General features: G+C 35.8%; 1 long non-coding RNA gene and 1 pseudogene across 1 annotated transcript in view; one reads left to right on the top strand and one right to left on the bottom strand.

Annotated features, from left to right (window-relative positions):
• Positions 1-5162: 5162 nt before the first annotated feature.
• Positions 5163-5928, bottom strand: LOC112917712 (nuclear ubiquitous casein and cyclin-dependent kinase substrate 1 pseudogene; annotated as a pseudogene).
• A 5427-nt stretch (positions 5929-11355) lies between these two features.
• The window catches only part of LOC140595813 (uncharacterized), a 187492-nt gene continuing 172436 nt past the window's right edge, over positions 11356-26411 (top strand). The window contains exon 1 of the long non-coding RNA XR_011997700.1: positions 11356-11437. This is a non-coding gene — a long non-coding RNA (uncharacterized lncRNA). The remainder of the gene's footprint in view (positions 11438-26411) is intronic.

Here is a 26411-nt window from a genome sequence, read left to right as displayed (position 1 = left end):
TACATAAACGTGCAGTTTAATATCTCCAATTCAACCATTCTTTCATTACCCTTCACCATCTAGGTTATTCTTCCCCCTATTTGTCATGACCTTGTTAAATTGTGATCCTTAGAATTGAATGCAAAGTTCCACACATGAACTAATCAGTATTCATGGTTTGCTCTTTCAATAAATACTTAATAAGCACCTATTATAAGCCACTTATTATAGCAAAGACTAGTGGTTAAACAAGACATGTAGTCTTTACCTGCCTTTGGAGGCTTAAAGTCAAAGATAGTGTTGGGATTGTAGTAAAGATAGCCATATTAATATTAAATTACCACTGTGGTAATTTTACATTAAGAATAAGGTGGATGAAATGTCTTCCTTTGGACATTATAATTATATTACAAAAATATAAAATTATGTGAGTATTTTTAACATCCACACCAAAAGCTTAATTAAAATCAGTGGTCATTCATGTTTTCATATAATTTGCTACTAAGGTCAGTTGTACAGATAGACACATTTGATATTGAATTTCTTAGGATGTGTGAAAAAAGTGAAACCATAAAAGGAAGAGCCTAAGGAAAAAAAAATGATAAAACATCTCCAGATTTCTAAGAAATTGTAAAAGAAAGCGTACGCCTAAAGAAGCAAACAAAAATAAAAGCCTGGAAGTCATTATACTTAAAAAGTAAAGAATTTTGGTTTTCCTTGAGACAGCACTGCACAGAGGACAGAGTACTGAAATAAAAATTAGACAAATGGATACCAATCCAGATGGTTTAGGCTAAAATCACTTATTCTCCTTAAGGCCGGTATCCTTATAAGAAATATGGAATTTAAAATGTCCCTTCTTCCCTAATTATCATCCTGAGTGCTAATTCATTTGGTAGCATTTTGAGAACAATATTAGATAATGCATGAAAGTGCTTTAAAAAGAGTAAGCCACAATGCCAAGGTAACTATTTGTTTTGTACAGAGAAAGAAGAGAAATTGTGACTAATCTCCAATAGGGAATAACAGGTATTGACTGACTTCCCAAACATCAACAGCTATAAAATGGTTTTGTCATGCACAGACAGTGCAGAGCCATGATCTTTTAAAAAATGAACACATGTTAAGTAAACCCAACATTTACCTTAGCTTCTATCTGGGGACACTTTCTAAGCTGGAACACACAGAAGTAAAGACAAACTGTATTGCTGGGCAGACAAACCAATCTTTTCGTGATGATTTGGGGCTGCTGAGGGGGCTGAAACTTATGAGACAGAACACTCCAGAGGAGAGACATACAGAGAGAAAGAAATCAGAAATCTGCAGGGTTCTTTTTTTTTATTCTTTTATGAAACACTAAAGTTGCATTTGCTCGAGGTGTGACACCTTGGGATCTGAAAGAGATCTGAATGGGAGCTGAATGAAAATTCTAGAGGTTTCTCAGTGCTGAGAATACTAAGTAGTCAGAGTATATAAACCTTACTGAAAACTAGAAACTTTTATTTCTGACTTCAGAAAGATCAAGTTTTAGGAGTAAGGCCATTCCAGACATGCCCAAGCTTTGACAGGATCAAGCTGACCTGTGAACAAATTAATCACTTGCCAAAACAAAACTTCATATCCTTTAAAAGAGGCCACATAATTTGGATTTCAGCAATATAACATCCACAGTACCCAGGATAAAAGTAAATATACCAGACATGCGAATAAACAGAGAAAAATGAAGGGCAGTCAATAGACACAGATACAGAGATAACACAGATAGTACAAGTATGGAGACAAAAACACTGATGGAACTACAATAAATATGTTCAAATATTTAAAGGACAAAGTGAATATAATAAATAAGCATATGGAAAAATCTTAGTGGAGAAAGGACAACTATAAAATAGATATTCTAAAACTGAAAAATGCAATATTTGAAAATTTTAAAAAAACACAGTTGAGCACTGCTGAAGAAAATATCAGAAAATTGAAGACAGGCTACAGAAACTATGCCAACTGGAGCAGAAACTATAAGAGAATGAAAACAAAAAAGGCCTCAGTTATCTATAGGTCAATATCAAGCATTAGGGAAAAAGGTGTAATAATGTTTTTTTAAAAAATCAGCCCATATCAGCAACATAAAAGAAGCACAATCCATATAAACATTAAAAAAGCACACTTAGGTACATTGTCAAATGGCTAAAACCCAATGATAAATAGAAAAATCTTAAAAGCTGCCAAATAAAAAAGACATTATATAACAGGAAAAACTAAAAGAGAAACCACGGACTTCTTAAATAGAAAATTAGACATTTCAGAAGACAGTTAAACAACACTTTAAAATGCTGAAACTTAAAAAATGTCAATCTAGAATTCTATGTATTGCACAAAAAAGTTTATTTGAAAATTCTTAAAGAGAAAATAAAAACATTTTTGTTAAACAAATGCTGGGAGGATTTATCACCAGCAGATTTAAAATTCAATCACTGTGAAAGAAAGTTCTTTTGAAGGAACAAATACCATATAGACACTCAAATTTATGTGAAGGAATAGAGTGGGAATGATTAATATACAGTTAATATGAAGTGTGCTTTTACACTTTCTTAATTTTTAAAAGACCACTGTTTAAAGAGTAATAACAATGTATTTTGAAGTTGCTAATATATTTAGAAGCAAATGGTATGAAACAGTAGCACAAAAATAGAAGCAGGTAAGGACAAATGCATTGTCAATATGTTTTACATTAAATATGAGGTGCAGAATATTACTTTGAGGTGGGGGTGATAAGTTAAAGATTTACCTTATTTTTAAAGTAAAGATAAATGAAGGAATTGTATGTACTTAGGTACATACAATAAGAGATAAAGTGGATTTCTATATATAATGGTGGTTGTATAATCTGACAGAAGGCAATTTACTTAATGAAGCAGCAAACTCCTGATGCCCGTGATACCACACTATGGGGAAAAAAGAAAGAACAAATGGTACCATAGAAAACCAATAACAAGATGAAAATTTAAACCCAATCATAATCATAATTATATTATTTGGGAGGGATCTGAATACACATTTATGGCTTATAAGAATTTCATTTTTCTGTTTTCACGAAGGAAAGATCTCAAGCCTTTTTGATTGAGTTTCACATTAAGCAGTACTTTATTTGCTTAAAACCTAGACATTGTTAGCTCAGAAAGATCTACTCTGCTGTATAGATCTTGCCATTTAAATTCTAGGTTTGGGGGATCCCTGGGTGGCTCAGCAGTTTAGCGTGCCTTTGACCCAGGGTGTGATCCTGGAGTCCCAGGATCAAGTCCCACATCGGGCTCTCTGCATGGAGCCTGCTTCTCCCTCTGCCTGTGTCTCTGCCTGTGTGTGTGTGTGTGTGTGCGTGTGTGTGTGTGTGTGTGTGTGTCTCATGAATAAATAAATTAAATCTTTAAAAAATAAAAAAATAAATTCTAGGTTTGGAGGGTTTTTTGACCCTTGGTAAAATTTTATCCAAGAAACAGAGTAGATTCTATTTCTTGGATAAATATATTTTGATGATGGATGAAGATATGGATGAAGATATTCAAAAACATGAACCATTAGAGAATGTAAAAGGAAATTTAAGTTTTGGGGCACCTGAATGCCACAGTCGGTTGAGCTCTGACTCTTGGTTTGGGCTCAGGTCATGATCTCAGAGTTGTGAGACTGAGCCCCAATTTGGGCTCCTCATTCAGCAGGAGTCTGCATGGGATTCTCTCCCCCCCCCGCCCCTCCCATGTGTGCATGCATGCACATTATGTCTCGCTCTCTCTCTCTCAATAAATAAATCCTTTTAAAAAAAGAATGTGATTTAAGTTTTGGTGGTCCTCACCTTTTTTTTTTCTTTTTTCTTTTTTAAGATGCTCTTTAAAGACCATAGCAGAATAAAAAGGTCACTGGCTCAGGGTCTCTCTGAGATAACAACTGATGAAATTTAATTAAAGAAAAAATATGAGCCTGAGTGGCTCAGTGGTTGAGCATCTGCCTCCAGCTGGGGACTTGATCCCGGGATTCTGGAATCAAATCCCGCATCGGGCTCCCGACATGAGGACCCCAGTTCTCCCTCTGCCTATGTCTCTCTCTGCCTGTCTCTGTGTGTCTCTCATGAATAAATAAATAATTTTTAAAAGAAATCTTTAAAAATAATAAAAACCACACAAACAAGATCAGATAGCACCATCCCCTGCCCTGCCCTCAAGGTCAAAATTATAATACTTTTGGTAACAATTCAGAATTCCTCTTTATCTTCGACTGGCCCCATCAGTGAAAGTTTAAAATCATGATATCTTTTAGACATCTATACTTGTGTATATAGATACATAAACTTGTATTAGATGACAACTGACTTTTTTTAAGTCCAGGTAGAGAAAGAAGCAATCTTTTTTTTAAAAAAAAAAAATACTTTGTTTATTCATGAGACACACAGAAAGAGGCAGAGACACAGACAGAGGGAGAAGTGGGCTCCTTGCAGGTTGCCCCATGCGGGGCTGGATCCCCGGACCGGGATCATGCCCTGAACCAAAGGCAGATGCTTAACCGCTGAGCTACCCATGCATCCCAAGAAGCAATCATTTTTAACTAAAATCCTTTTATGCTTTTTGATTCTGTTCAACTTGCTACCATTTGGCAAAAAGTAAAAATATCCATGCCATCCAACCCAAATCTTATTTCTCTATGACTGTAGTATATCTTCCATTAAAAATAAAAAGATGAGGTAGTCAACCTGGGGAACACTTTGACATAGCTTTCATTGGGAAGCAGGGTGATGGGAAAGAGAACACCATATACAAAAAGGTAATTAAACATATAAAGGTTTTCTTAAAAAGAGAGAGAGATGTTATTTTCAAGAAAAAAAAAAAAAAAAAAAAAAGCACAGAAAGCCCTAAGTCAAGCCATAGCCAAAATCATGTTCTATCTAAATAGGTAAATTTTCTTTTTTTCCTTTACTTTTTTAAAAATAAAATCTCTCTCCAAGAGGGTCCTGGGAGGCACAGTTAAGTGTCCCATTCTTGGTTTCAGCTCAAGATTGGTTCTCAGATTGGTGAGCCCCACTTTGAGCTCTGCACTCAACCCATGGGGCTGCTTGAGAAGCTCTCTCCCTCTCCCTCTGCTCCTCCCACATGCCCTCTCTCTCTCTCCCTCAAATAAATGAACAAACTATCATCACTTTTTTAAACTCCCCCAGACTGGGCATCATCTTCAGACTCTTCATCCCCTGATTTCTTAGGTGGAGAGTCTGCAGAGGTTTTCTTTCTGGAGGGTTTTCTGGTTCCTCCTCTTCTTCTTTGGGAGGACGAGTCTTTTCCTTTGATGCCTCTGAAGCTGTGAGGTGACCTACTTTCCGTTTGCCTGTCACAAGGCCTAGTGTCCCTGCAGCCTTTAGTCTTGGTTTGGGCATTTTCTTTTCTTTTTTCTCAGGTTTGGGCTTCTTTTTTTTTTTTTTTTTTTTTTTTTTTCTTTTTTAGGTTTGGACTTCTTAACCATCTTTTTGTTTTCCTTTTTCAAGCTGCCATAGTCAGTGCCATAATCATCTTCCATTAGGAAATCATAATTGCTGCTAGAATCTTTCTCCTGGAATTGTGCCCCATCCTCCTCTTGTTCTTCACTGCCCACATCTTCCATGAGCATCTCTCTCTGTTTGGAAGCTGTTTTAGAGGCTGCCTGCCCTTTCTTGCACACATTCTTATGGGCTTCTTTTTCATCATCCCTGGCCTCTGCTGAGTGAGAATCATCCTTGGTCTTCACATCTTTTTATTCTGAGTCTTCACTATCCTCCTGTGAATTCTTTCCTATCACCTCTTATTTTTAGCTTCTCCAGGAAATGACTGAATTTTCTTAGCTGTAAGGCCTAAATCTCTTCCATAAACCTTCTCAGTATCATTAAATCCCTGGCACCAAATAATCAATGACCTTTCTATTTCTCACAGGCAGAGACATTTTCTCTGTTGAAACAGGATTGAGTCAAGAAGCCAAAGACCAGGCCTGTCACCCACCCCTACACGCAGTCAGCACATCGCCTTTCAACTTTGGTCCATGGAGCTGCTGCTGCCAAACCCCAACCTGCTGGCTTCTCAAATTCTGCCACTTCTTGGATCAGGGCCCCTTAATCAGGTGAGCCCCCCATGCACCCCTAAACTCTGCTCCCCCATCTCTTCAAAAAGGATGAATCAAACCTGCCCTTATAATTACATTAAATGCTAGTAGACTAGACATTCCAATTAATAGATAGATAGATTATAGATAGATAGATAATAGATAGATAGATGATAGATAGATAGATATAGATAGATAGATAGATAGATAGATAGATAGATAGATGATAGATAGATAATAGATAGATGATAGATCCAACCAACTAGAAACACAGAAAAATGTTCAACTCCCAATATCCCAATATGGCACCATTCGAAGAAGAAACCAAATAGACACTTAGTGTCAATTTGACGTTAGACCCTCTTCACTCTGACAGTGATGTATTATGACTGAAGCCAACATACATTCTGTATATTTTCTGCTTTATAGGACCTCAGCTCCAATATCCAAGTGCTTACAGGGTATTGTATTTTCAAGCATAAATAGTGCCTCAAACCAAATGACTAATTTTATAGCGAGAAGTATGGCAATGTGCAAGCAACAATGGAACCCACTGGTCTTAATGCATACGTCACCACCAGAAGCTGCCAAACTGACCTTTCAGTAGAGTAGCTTATTAAAGTTGCAACTGAGGCATAAGTTCAGATATGGTAATATGTGAGGATGCATACCACCCTCAAGGATACAATATACATTCTTTAATTGGCAACCAATTGATGGTTCTGTGTCTTGACCTAATAAAAATCATGGGTCTACAAATCAAAATGCAAAAGTGAAAATATTTACCTAGTTACCATCACTTTTCTTAATTTGTGCTTCTGGTCCTGGCAACACTAACTACAATAAAAGACCTTTGGAGATCCTGGTTTTCCAAAAGGTTAACTCTTCTTTTTTTAAGATTTTATTTATTTATTCATGAGAGACACAGAAAGAGAGAGGCAAAGACATAGGCAGAGAGAGAAGCAGACTTCATGCAGGGAGCCTGATGTGGGACTGGATCCCAGGACTCCAGGATCATGCCCCAAACTGAAGGCAGGTGCTCAATCACTGAGCCACCCAGGCATCCCAGGTTAACTCTTCTAATTGGTGCCACCGAGAGTCTTGAAAGGTTCTATTAAAAGCCCCTCCCCAGTCAAACTTATAGACAAAACTCGTAGGTGTCTGTATTTGGCCCTCTTTGTTTTTCTAGATCATGGTGCTCTACCTTCTCAGAAAATGGACCACAACTACAAAACATACTCGCCTCTAGTTGAACCACAGCCCCCATATGTGACAAGCCCTGGACAGAGCCCCTTGAAAAACCTGTCACCTCCTGCTTTACCTGGCCAAGAACCACCCTCCCCCATGGGTACAGCTTCAACCCTCACACATCCTTAAAATCTCGTAAAAGGCCCAGCCTAACAGAAACTCAGGGCCTACATCTCTTGATATCTAGCCCCTATCCTCCTTTGGAGAATGAATAAACTCTGTCCTGCTTATTGCTCAACTCTTGGTGCAATTCTTTGCCACCTGTGTCACCGGCTACCCTAAAAAGTCTCAATAGATTTTATTCTCTGTAAATTGTATGAGAACTTTGAATTCAAGTGCCCAGAAAAAGGCAAAAACATGGAGGTGCCATGGATCTGAGGAGTAGTGTCCCCAAATATCACAAGGAGCTAGAGCTACTGTTATACAGTAAAGGAACAAATTTAGCACTCAGATGGCATACTTCAACGTTTTTTGGTGCCCCATTTGCACAACCTTACTACTTAATGAATAAGTATAGCAGCCACATCCAAAGAACAGTATGGAGACCAGGGCTCTCAGTACACTCAGATATTAGGTTCTTCATCATGCCACTAAGTAAACTTTCTAAATGAGTTTAGTTTTTAGTCAAAGGTGAGGGAAATCGAGAATGGCTGGTAGAGGGTGAAGATGATGAGTATCAGTTGTGGCCAAGAGACTGCTTCAGTTCATCTCACTAAACTTCCTATGACACATTTGCCAGGGAAGGCCCATCAGAGTCCTAATGGATCTGTTCCTAGAAATTTTATGAAGTAAGTGGATTTAAGTGGCACAAAGGATGAACTATAGTGGACTCAGTCCTATGCAACCCAGCACACCAGCCCTTTAGTACTGAAGGAATCATTCTCCTAGCCGCTGGAAGTGTTGTTAGCAGATAGTTGTCAGATGTAAGCTCTCTCTGCAAACTGCTCTCAGCTAGAAAGAGCAAACTCATTCAAGGCTACATGTCCTCCTAGTACAACCTGAAACAAACAACTGATTGATAAGGGCCTTAAAAGTCGGGTCACTTTATTTCAGTTCAACTCAACTTTGAAGGTCTATCCCAGATTTTGATATTCCCATCTGACAAGCTGGTGCGTGTGTTGTAACTGCATTTTAACCCAACTTCTCCTAACTAATCCCACTTGCACCACTTTCACCGTAAGTAGGTTTAGATCCCAAGAGAACACTCTGCTATAAACTTTCTGCAAGCTAATCTGTCTCAGAGTTGGATCTGTAACTCCCATACACAGAAAAATACAAAAATTTTGATGAAAATACAATAAAGAATATCTAAATAAGTTAGCATAGATATTAAATTAAATATTGCATGGGTCAATACTGCTAAGATATCCCATAGTGTCCTTTGAATCAATGTGATTCCATTAAATTTTTCTTGCAATTTTTTTTGTAGAACTTGGGAAAGTGGTTCTAAATTATATATGTAAATAATAAGTATCTAGATGGTCTAAAACAATTCTGACAAAGGCAGATTTGAATAATTTATATTACATGACTTCAAGACTTAGAATAAGATGTATTAATCAAGACAATTTAGATTTGTGTAAGGATGAACAAATAAATTCAAAGAAACTAAAGAGACTTAGAAATAGTCCTAATACATACACTCAATTAATTAATTTTCAACAAAGACATTAAATACAATATAGTGGAGAATAAAAATCTTCCTGCCAAAAGATGCTAAAACAGGCAACATTCATAAGGAAAAAAGAGACCATCATTCCCTAACCACTATTTTACTACATACAAAAAATAAAATCTGAGATGGAGGGTAGGTCTGAAAATACACACCAAAATCATAAAGCTTATAGAAGAAATTGTTGGAGAATCTCTCCTACCCCTTTAACTTTCTTAGATAGAACACAAAATGCATGAACTACCAAAAAAAAAAAGGGATAAATTGGATACCATCAAAATTAAAACAGCTGCTCATCCAAAAACACCTGTTTAAAAAAGTGGAAAAAAGGCAAGCCACAGCCTAGGAAAGATATTCAGAACACTTACATCTGGCAAAAGAATTGTGTCCAAGATATATATAGATCTTTTACAATTAATTAACAACAATAAAAGAACCAAAAAATTTTAAATGAGCATAAGACTTGAATAAACCCCATACAAAGGAAAATAAGGAAGATATACAAAAGGCAAATAAACACACACACAAAAATGCTCTGTATCATTAGTCATCAAGGAAATGCAAATTCAAAACACAATGAAGTATCACTTCACAAACTATAATGGTTATAATTAGAATGTTTGACAACGTGAAGTACTGACATTTTGGAGGAACCAAAATTCTCATACATTGCTGGTGGAAAACTGGCTATTTCTTACAAAGCTAAACAGAGATCTATCCTTTAATTTAGCAATCCCATTCCTTGGTATTTGCCCAATAAAGCAAAATACGTGTCAAACAAAAGATTTCTTTAAAAATATTCATATTTATTCATAATGGCTCAAAGCTGGAAATAATATAGATATTCATCAGTAGTAAAATAGATAAACATGCTGTATTCATACAATGGATTACTACTCAGTAATAAAAAGAATGATCAAAGAACTTGGATGATTCCACTTAAGAACTTGGATGGTTCCAAAAATGTTCCCCACTTACATGAATTTTTATAACAGACAAAACTAATGTCACGATAGCAATTAGACAATAGTTGCATCTGAGGGTTTAATTGACTCAGGAAGGAAAGGAAGAAAGTTCCTGGGGTGTTGAAAATATTCTACCCTGATAGGGGTGTGAGTAGCATAAGCACATGCATTTGTCACATACTCTATACTTAAGATGAGTCTATTTCCCTGTATAAAATTATACCTCAAAAAATTTAATAAGAGGTAGAATTAAATGTTGAGAAGTCACTAAGAGGCAACACATTGGAATATTTCTGGGCAGGTCAAAGCCAAATCATAAGGGGGTTGTTTTTAATGACCATGTAACTCAACGTTGTCTTCTTTTCCTCCTTATAAAATATTTTGTTTCTTGTCAGTCAGCAGATAACTATTTGATGAGCATCCACTATATACTAAGCATAGTAATCTCAGGTTTTCTCTGCCTAGTAGGTCACAGCAGATAGCTAGCTAGTTAATTAACTTACATGAACTTCTTAATATTTGTAAGAACATTAAGAAAATTAATACGGAAGAATAAAATCAACTGTTGAAAATTGTTCCATCAGTGATGCAAGAGTTGGGGAGATATTTTTCATTTGGGAAATTCCTAGCTCTCATGAAATAACTGAAGTCATATTCTTCAAGTTGAATCCTTTTCAATCCTCAAAGAGTTTAATGAAAGCACAAAAACAAAATAAGACTCATCAAGAGTAGAGTTTTATTTCACTGTCACGTTGAGTATGCTTTCCTGGAAGTTTAAGCATTATGGAAGAACTTGATAAATATGGAGATTTTGAGTCCCTATCTTGAAAACTATTTTAGTAAATATATGCTGCAGGGTTCTTAAAATAGTAAACAAACAAACAAACTAGCTTTTAGACATAAATACAGAAAAAGTCTATGAAAAAAAAAAGAAAAGTCTATATGGAAGATTGTTATAGACTGTGTCCCCACAAATTTCTTATGTTGAAAGCTAGCATCCAATGTGGTAGTATTTGGAGACGAGGCCTCTGGGAAGTGAGTAGGTCATAGGGATAGAGTCCTCATGAATGGAATCCTTAAAAAAGACATTGCCCTTTCCCTCCACAAATGGACAAACACAAAGACACTGAAAAGACAACCATATAAGAACCAGGAAGCAGAATCTCACCAGCCAATCTGCCAGTGCCTTGATCTTGGACTTCCAGCCTCCCGATCTGTGAGAAATAAGTTGTTGTTTATAAGGCACCCAGTGTATAGTATTCTGTTATAACTGCACGAGTAGATTAAGACAGAGATCATCGCAGAAAAAAACCATGGCTGTGTGAATGATTTTTCTCTTCCTAGGATTTACATCTCCCTCTTGGTTCTCTTTTGTCTCTATTTTAGCCTCCAGGGACACCATATTGTCTCCTTGAGGCAATGGACAAGAACTCCTTTCCCATCTTGCTGCTTTCTTAACAAAGAAAAGGTAAAATCTGAAAATTACTTTAAGACCTAAGGAGAAAGTAAAGGGAAAAAAAGTAAAGGAAACTAAAGAAAATGCAAATTTAGGAAAGGCTCAGCCTAATAAAATACAGATTTCTGATTCAAACATAGTTAAATCGAAGCCACAAGTTAACTGGTCCAATTTACCAACAGTCAGGCCAGGGTTTTGCTCACTTCCTTCAACACATTCTACTGATTACAGATTCATTTAGGTTTGGGGGGAAAAAAAACACTCCTTCTAAACTTACAAATTATTACTTATGGAAGTTAAATCTATTATAAATTCTAATTAGATATCCCTATTTTTGTTGTCATCATCGTTGTTTTTAATACAAAGCTGAGATAACTGGGGAGAAGCAGGGTTAAGCAGACAATTTTGGAGCAAAAAACACGGTAGGGAAACAGGTCAGAGTCTAAGCTTTTAGCAACTCCTTGCGTGCCATACTGTAGGCCTGAAGTGTCCTATAAAAAGCAACTAGTCCTTTTTTCATTCAGAGTCTTTCTTTAGTCCCCCATTTAAAGACTCTCCCTCTCTTCTCTTGGCTTTTTAATTCGCTTTGTATGGCTTCTTCTGAACAGTGACTGAGTTGGCTGGTCTGTGACTTGGCTATAAATTACTCCCCTGTAAGTTTCCTCTCATTTGATTGGCTTCAATCTCTATAGTCTAGCCTCTTCCCAGATCTTGGCCTAGACTCCAAAAAGACTGCACTACAGCTTAGTCTGTGCTGAGGGGCTCCTCCTTGTCTGAAAGTTGACTCAGATGCATGAGGAGATGAAATACAGAACTCTGTATGAGCAAATCACTATCAGGGCACAGAGTATGTGACCAAGGGTTGTGTCGGGGGATTCTAAGTTGAAAAGGAATAAAGAAAGGGAAGAGACCGTTAGAATTTTGTCTGACCCTGAGAATTGCATCTGCTTACAGCACATATCGATTTTTTTTTCTCTGATGACATGAATGCCAGTTTCTGCCCTCGAGAGTGTTTAAGTTATCTTGGTTCCCCACACACCTCACTGCTTTTCCTCTATGATCTTGAAGGGACCTTCTTTTGCCCCTTCCCAGGATTTAATCCTTGGCTTTCTGCTCTCCTCTCTGAGCTCTATTTAAATCATTCTTCCATTTATACATTTTAAAATTCTGTCCCCATGCTTTCAATTTCTAACTCTGTTAGTGTATGTTCAGCACTCTTCCTCCCGCTATTTTCCTTGAAAACAAACGTCACTTGACCTATGGCTCCCAATAGCTACCTTCCTCCTGCTGATAGAATTATTTGCTGACAAATTTATTGGAAAGACAAGAATTATTTGCTGACAAAATTATTTGAAAGATTTTACATCCAAAGCATATGTTTTCTTTTTGTAGTTTCTTACATACTGCCATCTGGTTTCTGTTCCTGCTTTATCTCCCTCTACATTCTCTCTTAGACCTCCTTGCTGCATTAAAAACTAGAAAAGCTGCTTCACTGCAGACCATGAAAATCTTTTAATAATTTCCCTTCTTCCTGAGTTGCTTAAACCAAGTGGAGCTGGGATATATTACAAAGAAAAGGAGTACTAATAAAGCTAGGTATGAATTGGAAAGCTGCCTCTCTCCTAGTCCAAGTTAACATGCCTTTATTGAGGTCTTACTATATCCCAAACACTTTATATAAATGCTAGAGAAGTGAAGGGGAAGGGGAAAAGATGGATTGTTGAATTCCCAGATGATAACTGAGTTCTTGAAAAGAATTCAAGAAATTATCATGTGCATTTCACCTGGGTGAACTTGAGTTCTAAAACTCCATTTGCAAAGGCCTAATAGAAATATCTTTGCCACAATCTTCATATCAACAAATTAAACTCATTAGCCTTCTTTCAGTTGGTCCTGAAAACTGATTTTATGTTTTACTATGCAACTGCTTATCACATTTTTATCTTTCTTACATCCCTTTATTTTTAGTTAATCACCAGCTACATTTTCTGAAGTCTGAGCACTACTACACTGGTAATGCCTCTCCTGGAATTGATTTACCTGAGCTGAGTTTTGCTTTTTAAGTCTTTGTAAGAACAATGTATCATCATAATGTCAGGAAACTGAAATGTAACATTAAGATCATTAGAAAATACAAAGTGGGATATTTCATGTTGAAAAAGAAATGATCCACCCAAGAAAAAGACATAAAAATTGTGGAACTTTCTGAACCTCACAAAAGAAGCTAACATTTTGACAATCATCATGGGAAAGTTAGCATACTTTTTTCCAGAAACTAGCAGATAAATTTACAAGACTAGGGAGAATTTAAGTAACATAAAAAGTAAACATTACGGCATTCAAAAGGCAATACACATCCAGTTGAAATTCATGTACAGTATTTACAAAGAATGACCACATATAAAGCCACAATGGAAGGCCCCAAAAGTAAAACTTAAGAATAATTGGGCACTTGGGTGGCTCAGTGTTTGAGCATCTACCTTTGGCTCAGGTGGTGATCCCAGGGTGCTGGGATCGAGTCCCACATCGGGCTCCTCGTACTTCATAAGAAAGATGAGTATTCAACTTATGACAACAGAAAAATTTCAGAGTAAATTTTCAGAAAACAAAATTTAAAAATATGCTAAAACTTATGAAAATAAAAATTCAAACATGACCAACAAAAGTTAAAACTGGATTATATGAAAAAAATTAGGTTAATAACAAAATGTTAGATAAGGGATTTGGGGAAAATAAGAAAAGGCTTAAATAAAATATAAAAAATGAAAAAAGCATATTTGAAGATGGAATAGAAGAGAGATTTAAAAATTGAAAGAGGGGATCCCTGGGTGGCTCAGCAGTTGAGCGTCTGCCTTCAGCCTGGGGTGTGATCCTGGAGTCCCGGGATCGAGTCCCACGTCAGCCTCCCTGCATGGAGCCTGCTTCTCCCTCTGCCTCTGTTTCTGCCTCTCTCTGTCTCTCTCTGTGTGTCTCTCATGAATAAATAAGTAAAAAAATTTTTTAAAAAAGAAGAGGGGCACATAAAAAAAACTCAGAGTTTCTCTTCAAAAAAATAATAAATAAAAATAAATAAAAATTGAAAGAAAATATTTTGACCTCTAAAGAGAAAATTATAAAAGCATACACAATGGCATAATTACTCCATAATAAATAAAGAAATATAGCATCTTCATTGATGGCAAATCTCAACATAGTTTTTTCTTAACTAATATAAAAAGTCATTACAATATAAATCAAAATAATCAATATCTAATAGGATTTAATAGAATTCTGCAGGCTGATTCTAAATTTCATATAAAAGATAAATTTGTAGGCATCTGGAAATGAACAAAAAGGACAATCTGTACCACCAAATGTCAAATATACTTTTAAAAGAACTGTGATATTTATGCAAGAATAGAAAATGAAATCTATAAAACTAAATAAAACATTCAGAAAGAGACTCTTAATTAAGTATTTGAAAAAGATGGCACTACGTATCAGTGAAGAAAAGAAACATTATTCCACAAATGGTCTTGGAAAATTAATTGAATATTCGGACAAATAAGCTAGCTCTCACCTTAGGCTTATCATAAATATAAATTTTAAGTGGAATCAAGAAAAACATAAAACAAAATATTACAAGACTATGCTTTCTCAAGTGTAGGCTAGGGTGTATAAGAGGAAAAAAAGGAAGTTATAAATAAAAATATTGTTACACAGACTAAACCAGAATCAATAGCATGAATTCCACTAATATAGCATTAATAAAGTTAAATGATAAGTAAAGATGGAAGAAGAATATCTGCAATATATATGAGCTAAAATTTCAAAAATCAGTAGTTCTCAAATTCTCTGTAGCAAAGAGTCATTTTTTTCTATTTTTGATCTTTAACAGACAAATGCATTTATAGAATACAATAAAAATGAATTATCAGGAAAATAAAATTTTAAAATATATATAAGATGTTAACTATTTTTCTTAAATGAGGTTGAATAGTCATAAAATTACTGGGCCCACTGACTTTCAGTTTCTCCACCTACCATTTTGTACACCAGAAATAAATCATTGGTGGAATAGCACAGGTCCAGATAAAACAATCTAAGCTGGTCAAACCTTAAGATGTCCTATAGATTAGTATGAAAATGGCAAAAGGCCAAAACCAAAAATGATCCAAGTTTACTAACATGGAAGTAACAGAAAAGCATAAGTATACATGAAAATAGGCAAATAATTCTTGGTAATCAGGATCTTGCAAATTAAGTGAACAAGACCTTTTAAAAGCTTGATAATATCAAGTCTTAAAGGAAGTTGTAGAGAAAATAAGCATCCATACATTGCTGATGAGAGAATAGATTGGTAAGAGCCACTTTGGGAACTCTTTGATATTATCTCTTAAAATTAGCCAGATACTACCAAACCAAAACTCTGTAATACCTCATGTTTAATTCATCTTATACTCTCATGGAAAACTTCTATATTTTCTCCAGGATACATATACAAGGATGTTAGTTTTGTGATTGTTTATAAAAGCAATACATTGAAGGGAAAAAAACACAAAGGTTCTCAATAGGGGACTATGAAACTTTTATACCATGGAAAACAGATTAAAACTTGTTAGATTACATTGACACTTTCTTTTTGAGGATGAAAACAAAATCTCCATAGTACTCTATAGGCAATGCATATAAATACTTAGAAAAAGTATTAAAGTTTTAAAGCAACTAAGTCAGCATTTCTTTTCTTTTTTCTTAGCTTCATTGAGGTACAATTAACAAGTAAAAGTTGTATTTATTTATGGTGTAAAACATGATGTTCTGATATATGTATACATTGTGAAATGATCATCACTATCAAGCTAATTAACAATGTCCATCATTTCTGTTGATATTTTAACTCCATGAGTTCTTTGGAGAATTCCTTTATATAACATTCCATATAAAAGCTGTCTTTAAAACCAATTATCACGAAATATGTTATTTTGTCATTAACATGTATTGACCAGTGCTATGGGAGAGAAAAAAATAAAATGATAGTGTAGAGAAATGATATAATACATAAGATAAATTCATGAGTGAATGCTGTAATATTTCACAGAATAAAGAAAGAAATCGTATGTAAGCAGCAGAGAAGATTTTATTTTGTTTTGAATGGGAAAAATAAAAACAAACAAGATAAGTGTAATGCTAATAATGTAATAAACAGAAAACCTGGATTGGGACAAGGTATAGGAAAATGTAACATTAAACTGGTAACCAACTTATAAATAATCTGAGCAAATGTGCAGTGTAGTAAATAATAAATAATAAATAAGTAGTAAGATATAGTAAAGAATAAGGAAAAGATAAAAGAATTTCCTAAAGGAATTATTGTGGGATGAGACCAACTCATTGAGGTATTCAGAAATTCATTCAGACATAGTTACCACCCAGACACTTTTGACAAACACATAATTGGAAGAATCCACAATAGACCAACTGCAAAGTTAGAGGATTATATTGAAGATGTCATCCTAACTTCAGCCAACACCAGAGGCATCTTACATATTTATTAGTGCTATCACAGTCCTTCACTACTACACTATTATTTCAACTCCATTCAACAAATAGAAATATTAATGATAATTAAAGACACCATCTATTTTAGTGTTTCCCATATGCCTGACACTGTAATAAATAGTTCAAATACTCATTTAATTCTCATAAAAAGTAAAGGTAGAAATTAATATCCTGTAATCATACAGCTAGTAAGCAATGGAGATATGAATAATTCAGGGTTTTTTAATCCAAAGCTTATTTTTAATTGCCATTTTGATACCTCTTAGTTTTATTAATGTTTGTACAACACTATACAGCATTATTGCCTTTAAAATAATTTGTTACATGGTATGTACCCAGCCCTACTGAGTGTACTTATGAATTCTGAGAATTAGTAGCCCTACCTTCAATGGTATACATACACTGATGCTTAAAAGTTTATGATTAAAAGAATTTGAAGATAAAATGCTGGTTTAATGGTCTTTGTCTTCTCCCCAGTCTCTATCATAAGACAGGATGATAATAGCCTTTCATCATCTCAAAGGAGTGCCAAAAAAAGCAGGACAAATCCTAGGGTCTAGAGGAATTCAGGAAGGGGAAAATTAAAATAAATTTAAATGTTCTGTGAAAACTTCATAAAATGGGAAACTTATACAAACTATTCATGGACCAAAAGTCAGTTGTATTTTGCAAATTCATAATGCTTCTTTCTCCCTCACCGTATTAGTTTCCTAGGACTTCTATAATGAAGAATCACAAGCCAGGGAGCTTAAGCAACATACATTTATTTTTGGCAATGATGGAGGTCAATATGTAAGATCAAGATGACAGCAGGGCTTATTCCTTTTAAAACCTGTAGGAGACTTGACGGGATGAGCACTGGGTGTTTTTCTGTATGTTGGTAAATTGAACACCAATAAAAATTAATTAAAAAAAAATAAAATTTATGTACAATGGGAAAAAAAAATAAAATAAAACTATGCTCAAAAATAAATAAATAAATAAATAAATAAATAAATAAATAAATAAATAAATAAAACCTGTAGGAGAGAATCCTTCCTTGTCTCTACTAGCTTCTGGTGTTTGCCAGCAATCCTAGTTGGTCCTTGCCCTGTGCTTATCTTTGCCTCCATCTTTATGTGGTCTTTGCCTCTGTGTGTTTGTACCTCTGTCCAAATTTCCCTCTTGGGCCATCTTCTTCACTACAGCTCTCCTGCATTCTCCTGGTCCACCTGAGCTACCCAAATAACCCCTAACCAGGCCTGCCTCCTTCCCCTCTTACCCGATCCAGTCCATTCTGACACATTAACCTGTCGTCTTTCAACATGTCAGTATGTTTCACCACCACCACCACCCAAAAAAAATCCTAAAGTGTTTTTTTTTACACTTAAGCTGAAAATCCAAACTCTTGTTTTAAAAGATTTTATTTATTTATTCATGAGAGACACACACACAGAGAGAGACAGAGAGAGAGGCAGAGACATAGGCAGAGGGACAGCCTGATGTGGGACTTGATCCCAGGACCCTGGGATCAGGACCTGAGCCAAAGGCAGACACTCAACCGCTGAGCCACGCAGGTGCCCTGAAATCCAAACTTTTTACTGCTTCTCCAACTCTTTGGGTCTCCTGGCCTCCACCTGTCTCTTTCACATGATCTTTAAGCCATTCTTTCCTTCACTGACTTTTTAGTATTGCTCTGAAATCCTGTTTCTTGCATTTTAACCTGGATAATTCCTTTTCATGCTTGAGTCCTTAACTCAAATGTCACTTCCTCAGACGGCTCCCCACTGACTCAGTCTAAATTAGCCTGCTATTCTTTCTTATAAATAGTTCTTTTCCCTCCCAGTGCTCACCATAAATAATATAATATATAATTTCACATTTATTTTGGTGCTTACTTTTCTTTTATCACCCATACCCACCACCTTGAAAGTTTATAGAGAAGTAGAGAGTTATTTCTTTATTCCCAGAACTTAAGCACAGCACTCAGAGGGCAGCAGGTGCTCAACAAACACATATGGACTAATTAGATAACTGAGTAAAATAAGGATGGCAAATAAGGAAGGATCCCAAAGCTAAAAATGACCATGAAGGAAGAAGAGAAGAAAGAGAAGAAAGAAGAAAAAATTTAATTGAATGTAAAAAAATAAAAAATTTGGAAATTTATAATTTACGTATAATTATACAATTATACATTTGGAAAAATTATAATGCTCATTTTATAAAAGCAAGGAAAATATTTTCTACAAAATATTTTGTAGATAAACATGCCAGGTCATCATTCCTTAATTGCCTTTTTTTTTTTCAGAATTATGAAGACAGAATAGTGTTTTAAAGTCTTTTCTCTAAGCACATTACTAGCACTATGATATCATATGTTAATACAATTTAATATTCAACTACAAAAACATGGGCTGCCTTATTTGCACTATGCTCTCTCACAATATAACAAATGGGATTTTCTTTCTCCATAAACCTTTTTTGAACCACTGAAAGAATTTCACTTCTTCTGGATGTGAAGTGAGGCCAGATGGTTTCTGAATAGTTTTAAAAAACAACAACAACATCAACAACAACTAGAGAATAAAAACAGAAAGCAAAGTAATCACTTGTGTTTGTAATTTATGTGATATAACATAAATAATGGTAATGTTCTTCCCACAGGCATCATTTCAAGGCTGAGAATGAGGTTCCAAGGTTGAAGAGTCAAATATTGGTTCTCTGTGGGTACATGAAATGAGTTTTTCTTCCCTACCCTGTCTTTTCGTTATGTCTGTATCAGTGTCCTGTTGCAGAGAAAAGAATCTACTCTAGTCAATATAACCAGAAGGGATTTACTTGAGAACGTTAAATGCCACACAAGATCATTAGGAGTGCTGAAGACCCTGACTCTTGATGAGGTTTTCAGGAATCATTCAGAAAGCTACACTGCAGAACTGGGCTGTCCTTGCCACTGTCCAGAAGCTGTAAGAGCAGGAAACTGCATATGACATCAAGAGGATGATGCTACAACATCTGCCAGCTCCAAGGCCACACTGCATGTGCCAATAGCTGCACCAGTAAAATGGACTTCTGGTATCCTGATTCCCTAGCCATATGACTTAGTTTGAAATAAAAATTTTGTCCTAGTTCATCAAATCAAAGGACTTACAGCACCTATAGAAATATACACACACATACATAACTATACATATATAAATTACATCTAGAAATTTATATATATACAATCACATCCAGAACTATACGACTATAAATTCCATCTAGGAACTGTAGTTTGCTGTTGATTTTTGTTTGTTGGATATACTAAAATGGGGTTAGGGTTTGGAATGTCTGTTGAGAAAGCTCATTCACAGCAGTCATCATACAGAATATGCACCTTCCTCTTTTCTACCAGTGAAGAGGGACTACACAGGTGACTTACGACAATAACAAACAAGATATGGATGTTCTGGGAGATATTTGATATATTTCTGTTTTACTTTCCACAAAGTATAGGCCTTATTTTAGAGATTCAAGTTGATACTTTGATATTTATAAATAGTTATTAAATTACATTATTGATTGCAATATCAAAAATTTATTGGCTTTTTAAAGAAAATATGAAGTTTTTAACAGGTTAGTTCAAAACAGTTAAGCCTCAGTGCTATTGACACTTTGGCCAGATCATTGTCTCTTTGAGAGGCTGCCCACATTGTGGGATATTTAGCAGCCTGTGTGGCTTCTACCTACAAAATGCCAGTAGTTCCATCTTCCCTCAGGTGTGACAATCAAAACTGTCTCCAGCTATTGCCAAGTGTCTGCTGGGGAGAGCACAAAATTGTCCTCAGTTTTGAACCTCTGGTATATGTGGGATCACATATGAGAGAGACTGCCAAATCCCACTTCAAAAAATAGAAACAAAGAGTAACATCCAGAAAACATAATTTTTATCTCTTGATCATTTTCTATTCTAAATTTTAGAAATATGTTTTCCAATTTTATGTTTTTAGAAAATATTTTTAAAGATGAGCCTCATCCAAGTTATTAGCACCTGTTTGTACATTTTCCCCTTTACACAAAGTAGTTTCCCTACATTATGAGGTAATTCAACATAATATAAAGAAGTACCTTTTAAGTAATCCTATTTTTATATGCAACTATAAATTTGAACTGTGTGGATTTTGCATTTTGTATAAATTTTAAAATAGCATGGCTTCCCTGTTTCTTTAAATTCATTACAATTTTTCATTTATATCACTTAATGCCAATAGTGATGTTAACCTCAAGAAACCAAAATTTTCACTTGTAAAGATACCACTTTCTCACAGAAATGAATCTAGCTATTAAAATGAAATGGAAAAATACTTATTTCTGGCAAATGTGAGAGAAATAGTTACTCATTAATATTGTTTTGCAATAATAGTGATAATGAGGTAAATTATATTTTTAATTCTATCTTCCGGTCATCATCATGTAAGTTCCAAGTCAGACTCTTGCCCCATCCTTAACGAGAGAGAGTTATGGTTCTAGATTTTCTTCTGCTTCAACTTTCTTCAATTAGTAATCATGGCTCAAAATGGCTGGGATTTTCAATGGAATGGATTTTCAATGGAACCTCCAGAAAGAGGTTCTCGAATTCTCAACTCTGGTTACACAATAATCTCTTTGATAGGAAACACTGATGTCTAGATCTCATCCTGAGGGCGTCTGATTTAATTTGTCTGGGGTGGAGCCTGGCCATAGGTTTTCTTTTAGAACTCTCTGGATTCATCTAATATACATCCAAGGTTGAGAAACATTATTGGAGGACAATAGAGCTCAACTCTGAGAAAATTATATATAGTTTGAAAAAGTCCTTTGGATAATTTTCATATAACTTCTTTATGGGAATACCCTGAGAATGAGCTTCCCATGAACCAAGGGTCTTCTTTTCTTGTCTTTTCTCTCTTTTTCTTTCTCTGCTCCACTTTCCCCAAAGATGGAAGCCTGAAGAAAAACAAGACTCTCCAATGCAGAGTCAGAAAAATTTTGTGTGGCATAGGATGTTTTCTTTAGTCTCAGGGTGAAATCTGGGAAGATGAGGCCTAGTGTCATGATCGACCATAAAGTTCCAGGGAAAGTGTGGACAAACAAGAAGCGCAGGGCCCCTAAAAGTGGACTGGGAAGGGTTTTCTGACCCTGCCTCCAGGATACTGGACTGTCTCTGCCTCAGTGACCTGTGTACCATAGACACCAAAGGTCACTCTGAGAGCCTGACCTCACAGCTGCTAGGCCAGCTTCAGTCCTATATAATGTATGCTCCAGATTACAGAACTTCTTCCTTGTAGGACTGTGTGGCCATAAGATGAAGACTGCTACATGCCTTTTCTTATCTGTGAAGTAAATAGACTAAATAGCAACTAAAATCAGTTCCTGATTCAATAATTTATAATCCTTCCTTGCAAGATTTTCTGCCAAGTGATTAATTACTGTTATGATCATTGAAAACCCAACGACATATATAACGTTAAACTCAGAGGTTTTGGATATTGCTTTGCCTTCAAAGTCCATCAAATTTTCCTCCTCTACTCTCAGCTCTGTTTCACCTTAGCATTTCCTTTTCTGAGATAGTTAGGGTGATAGAGTATTACTCTTTCTATAGAGGGAAATTAATGGGCTTAGTGTGAAACACAGAAGACAGGGAATAACAATTTAAGTAACAGAGAAAAGAGAGAGGAGGAGTGAGATCATAGACATGAAATGCACATAATTTTTAAAGATGGGAACCTGGAATAACAAGGTGTCAGTAAGGTCAAGTAGATGAGGATCTGGTGTTGGTCTGTAAATGGATTGCACACTCTCTGCCAGCCCCCAACCACAGAGAGCTGCCACATGCTCTCCTGCCACTTTGACAACTCCCCTCAGCACTTCTCCTCCTGCAGAGAGTCATGAGTAATAACCCAAAAGCCCCTGCAAAGACATCCCTCACCCCCACTGTGGGCAGGTGCAGTCATTCAAAATACACACAAATTCCATGGAGAAAAAGACATTATGACGGCATTGCAATCGATCTCCTCACTGCTAAAGAAGTTAAATCCACATGACCTATATTCATGTACAGATTAGCTCAGATGGAAAAATGAAAACCAGTGACAGTGAATCATGCAGCAAATACACAGGAGCTCATAAATAAATAAAATCCCTGCGGGTAGGAAACTCAGAGTGGAAATAAGAATGTCTGATAAAATGAAAAAAGAAAAATTGGAATCAAAATATCAAACTTTGGGGGAGTGGGTATAAAAGTTTTTCTAACATCTGAAATATATCTTTGCCCTGGATGAATTAAATCAGGGAGGTTGTACCAGTAAGCAAGCAACAGATACAATCTAAATTTGGGGAGCTGAATAATTCTGTTCTGATTGACTCTACAAGAGAAAAATAGACTAATTACTTTTAAAGTTCAAAGATTAATAAGTAAAAAAAAACAACAAGAACAACAACAACTACAACCCTTTATTTTAGCCCTCCAGTCTTGGTCTCTAATAGCAACCACTGTTACAAACTGGTTTCCAAAAATATATATGCACCAAATATATATTTTTCTGCTACAGACCCCTTTCTTGCTCTAGAGTCCACTTAATACCAGCAAGCTTTTATATCACCTTGTAAATGGGCTGAAACGGTACTCCAAATTGCTAAATCTGCTGCCTTCAGAATCCAAAGAGGCCTGTCCATTACTGTGTTGCTTGTGAGTGGCAGGGGTTTTAAGAAGCAATCTTTTACTTTTACCTTAGAGAAGAATGTTTCCAAGTCCTATGAAACCCAAAAGACTTTGACTACTCTGAAAGGGAAAAAAATCATTTTGCCTTGCATCGATAAATATTCCTTGTTATATATATTTGCCTTTTCCCCTAAGAAACCCCCAGTTAACATTTTTTTGTGAAGATTTGCAGCATATTTGATCCACCGACATGAGATTTTATATAATACTGTTTCAGGATAAAGAAAATACTTTAAGCTAAAAGCTGCATGTAAATGGACACAACTGTGAGATCCACTTATCGTATCATACGTTGCACCCCTCAGAATCTGTCAGCCTGATATTTCAGCATGTTGGCTTCTTAAAAACACAATTAGCATTATTCACTTTCGCCAAGATATAGAAACAACCTAAGTGTCTGCTGGTGAATAAACAGATAAAGAAAATATGACATAGAGATATACACACACATAGATCTTCCTTGACTTACCATGGGGTTGTAGTCCAATAAACCCCTCATAAATTGAAAATACTGCAAGTTGAAAATGCATTGAATACACCAAACCTACCAAACCAGCAGCTTTGCCTCGCTTATCTAAAATGTGCTTAGAACACTCACATTAGCCTACAGTTGGTCAAAATCACAGAACACAAAGTCCATTTTGTAATAGACTCTTCAATATCTTATGTGATTTCTTGAATACTGTGCTGAAAGTGAAAAACAGAATGGTCATGTGGGTATAGAATGGTTATTAGTGTATTAGCTCTTTACTCTAGTGATCACATGCCTGCCTAGGAGCTGTGGCTGCTGCCACTGCCTGGCATCACGAGAGAGGATCATATCACACATAGCTAGCCCAAAAGATCAAAATTCAAAATTTGAAATATGGTTTCTACCAAATGTGTATTGCTTTCACACCATCATAAAGCTGAAAAATGTAAGTCAGAGACTTAGCATATTATTCAACTACGAAAAAGAAGAAAATCCTGCCATGTGCATACAACATGACATGGATCTTAGGGGCATTGTTCTAAGTAAAATAAGTCAGACAGAGAAAGACAAATATGTATCACTTATATGGAGAATCTAAAAACATTGAACTTGAGGCACCTGGGTGGCTGCTCTAAGAGATCAGCAGACAAGATGAGGAGTCAGCATGCTAGTGGGAATAATTAATGTTAACAATCAGGAGGAATCCGGTCTTCTGAGTGCTTCCAGGCACAGTTTTAATGAAATAGGCACAAATAAAGAATTCCAGGATAAAAAGCGTTTGGTAACCAGTAGCTCAGACAGCTCATAATTACAGGTCTGAGCCACCCCTCCAGTAAGACACCTCTATAGCAGAAATGTTAGCCAAGAGTGAGGGCAATATAGAATGGATTCTTGAAGTGGGTATGATGATTATCAGTTATGGACTCTAGACCAACAGCTTCATTGAGAGCTATAACTCAACCAACTAACTTTCCTTTTGTAACTTTTCCTAGGAAATTTGACCAACTATAATCCTTAAGAAGCATTTACCAAATGGGAATTTGCCATAAAAACTAAGCCGATTTGAGCAATGCACAATGACTATAGTGGATAGTATGGTATATCACCCAGATCCCTCATCAGGGCCAAATAAAAGCTGTGGATGACATTATAAAGCTGGATATGATAAATGCTGATAGTTTTAGCTCTACTTCAAACTAGAAACTGCCCTCGACTACAGGGACTTCCCTCACTTAAATTTCACGTTCCCTTTCCAGGAAGGCCATGATCAATGACTGAGTAATGCAGAAATACAATCCTCCTCTCCATTTTGCCACATTTTGGTGTAACTCTAAAGGACCAGCTCAGGCCAAAGTTTTCTGTAATATCATTTAAGGTCTCAGTTATAATCCCATGGCAGATCAGATTCTCCTTCTTCCTAAACCTTCCATTCTCAATTCCTCACTCTCCAGCAAACATTCTGCACACGTTCCTCCTCATAGTATGTTTCCTGGGAACCTAACCTAAAACATCATATCATGAGTATGTCTCTAGTCAGTAGAAAAATATCTACCTCACTACAATGCCTAAGTGGGGTGCCTGGGTGACTCAGTGGTTGAGCATCTGCCTTTGGCTCAGATCGTGATTCCAGAGTCCTGGGATCAAGTCCCGCATCAGGATCCCCCCAGGGAGCCTGTTTCTCCTTCTGCCTATGTCTCTGCTTCTCTTTCTGTGTCTCTCATGAATAAATAAATATTTTTTAAATGTCTATATAGTTTTCTATTGTATCTATAATTTATAACAGCATAATTTACCTAATTAGTGAGTTAGAAAATTCTTAAGGCAACCAAGACTAGATCTCATGGTGATAGCAAGTGTAGATTATAAACGCAACCAGTGAGCCAAAAATTTAGCCTCTCTCTTTATCACTGAAGATGACTTACTGTCATTCACAGGGCTTGTGGTTTATTTAGAATAACTGAGTCAAAAAAGAAACTGACTTTATTTTTTGCTGACAGGCTTACATGGGAAAATCACTGATCCCGTGTGGTAATGTATTTCTTCAATGTTACTTTATTACACTGATTGACAGCTGACAGTTAAGTGTGTGTGAGTGAACAGATGAGTAAGAATACAGCAGTACTTGGAATCTAAAGGAGAAAATGTAAAATGGTAAAGTCATTCTAAAGAACCAGGTTAAGGGTTTTTTTTTAAATGCAAGTTTTAAGCAGTCAGATTTTTTATTTATAGCTTTTATTTAAAATCTGTTCTTTAAATAT

The sequence above is a fragment of the Vulpes vulpes genome, chromosome 15 (genome assembly GCF_048418805.1).
Source record: "Vulpes vulpes isolate BD-2025 chromosome 15, VulVul3, whole genome shotgun sequence".
NCBI classification, from domain to species: domain Eukaryota; kingdom Metazoa; phylum Chordata; class Mammalia; order Carnivora; family Canidae; genus Vulpes; species Vulpes vulpes.
The sequence above is the reverse complement of the archived record's forward strand: the minus strand, read 5'-3'. Positions and strand labels throughout refer to the sequence as shown.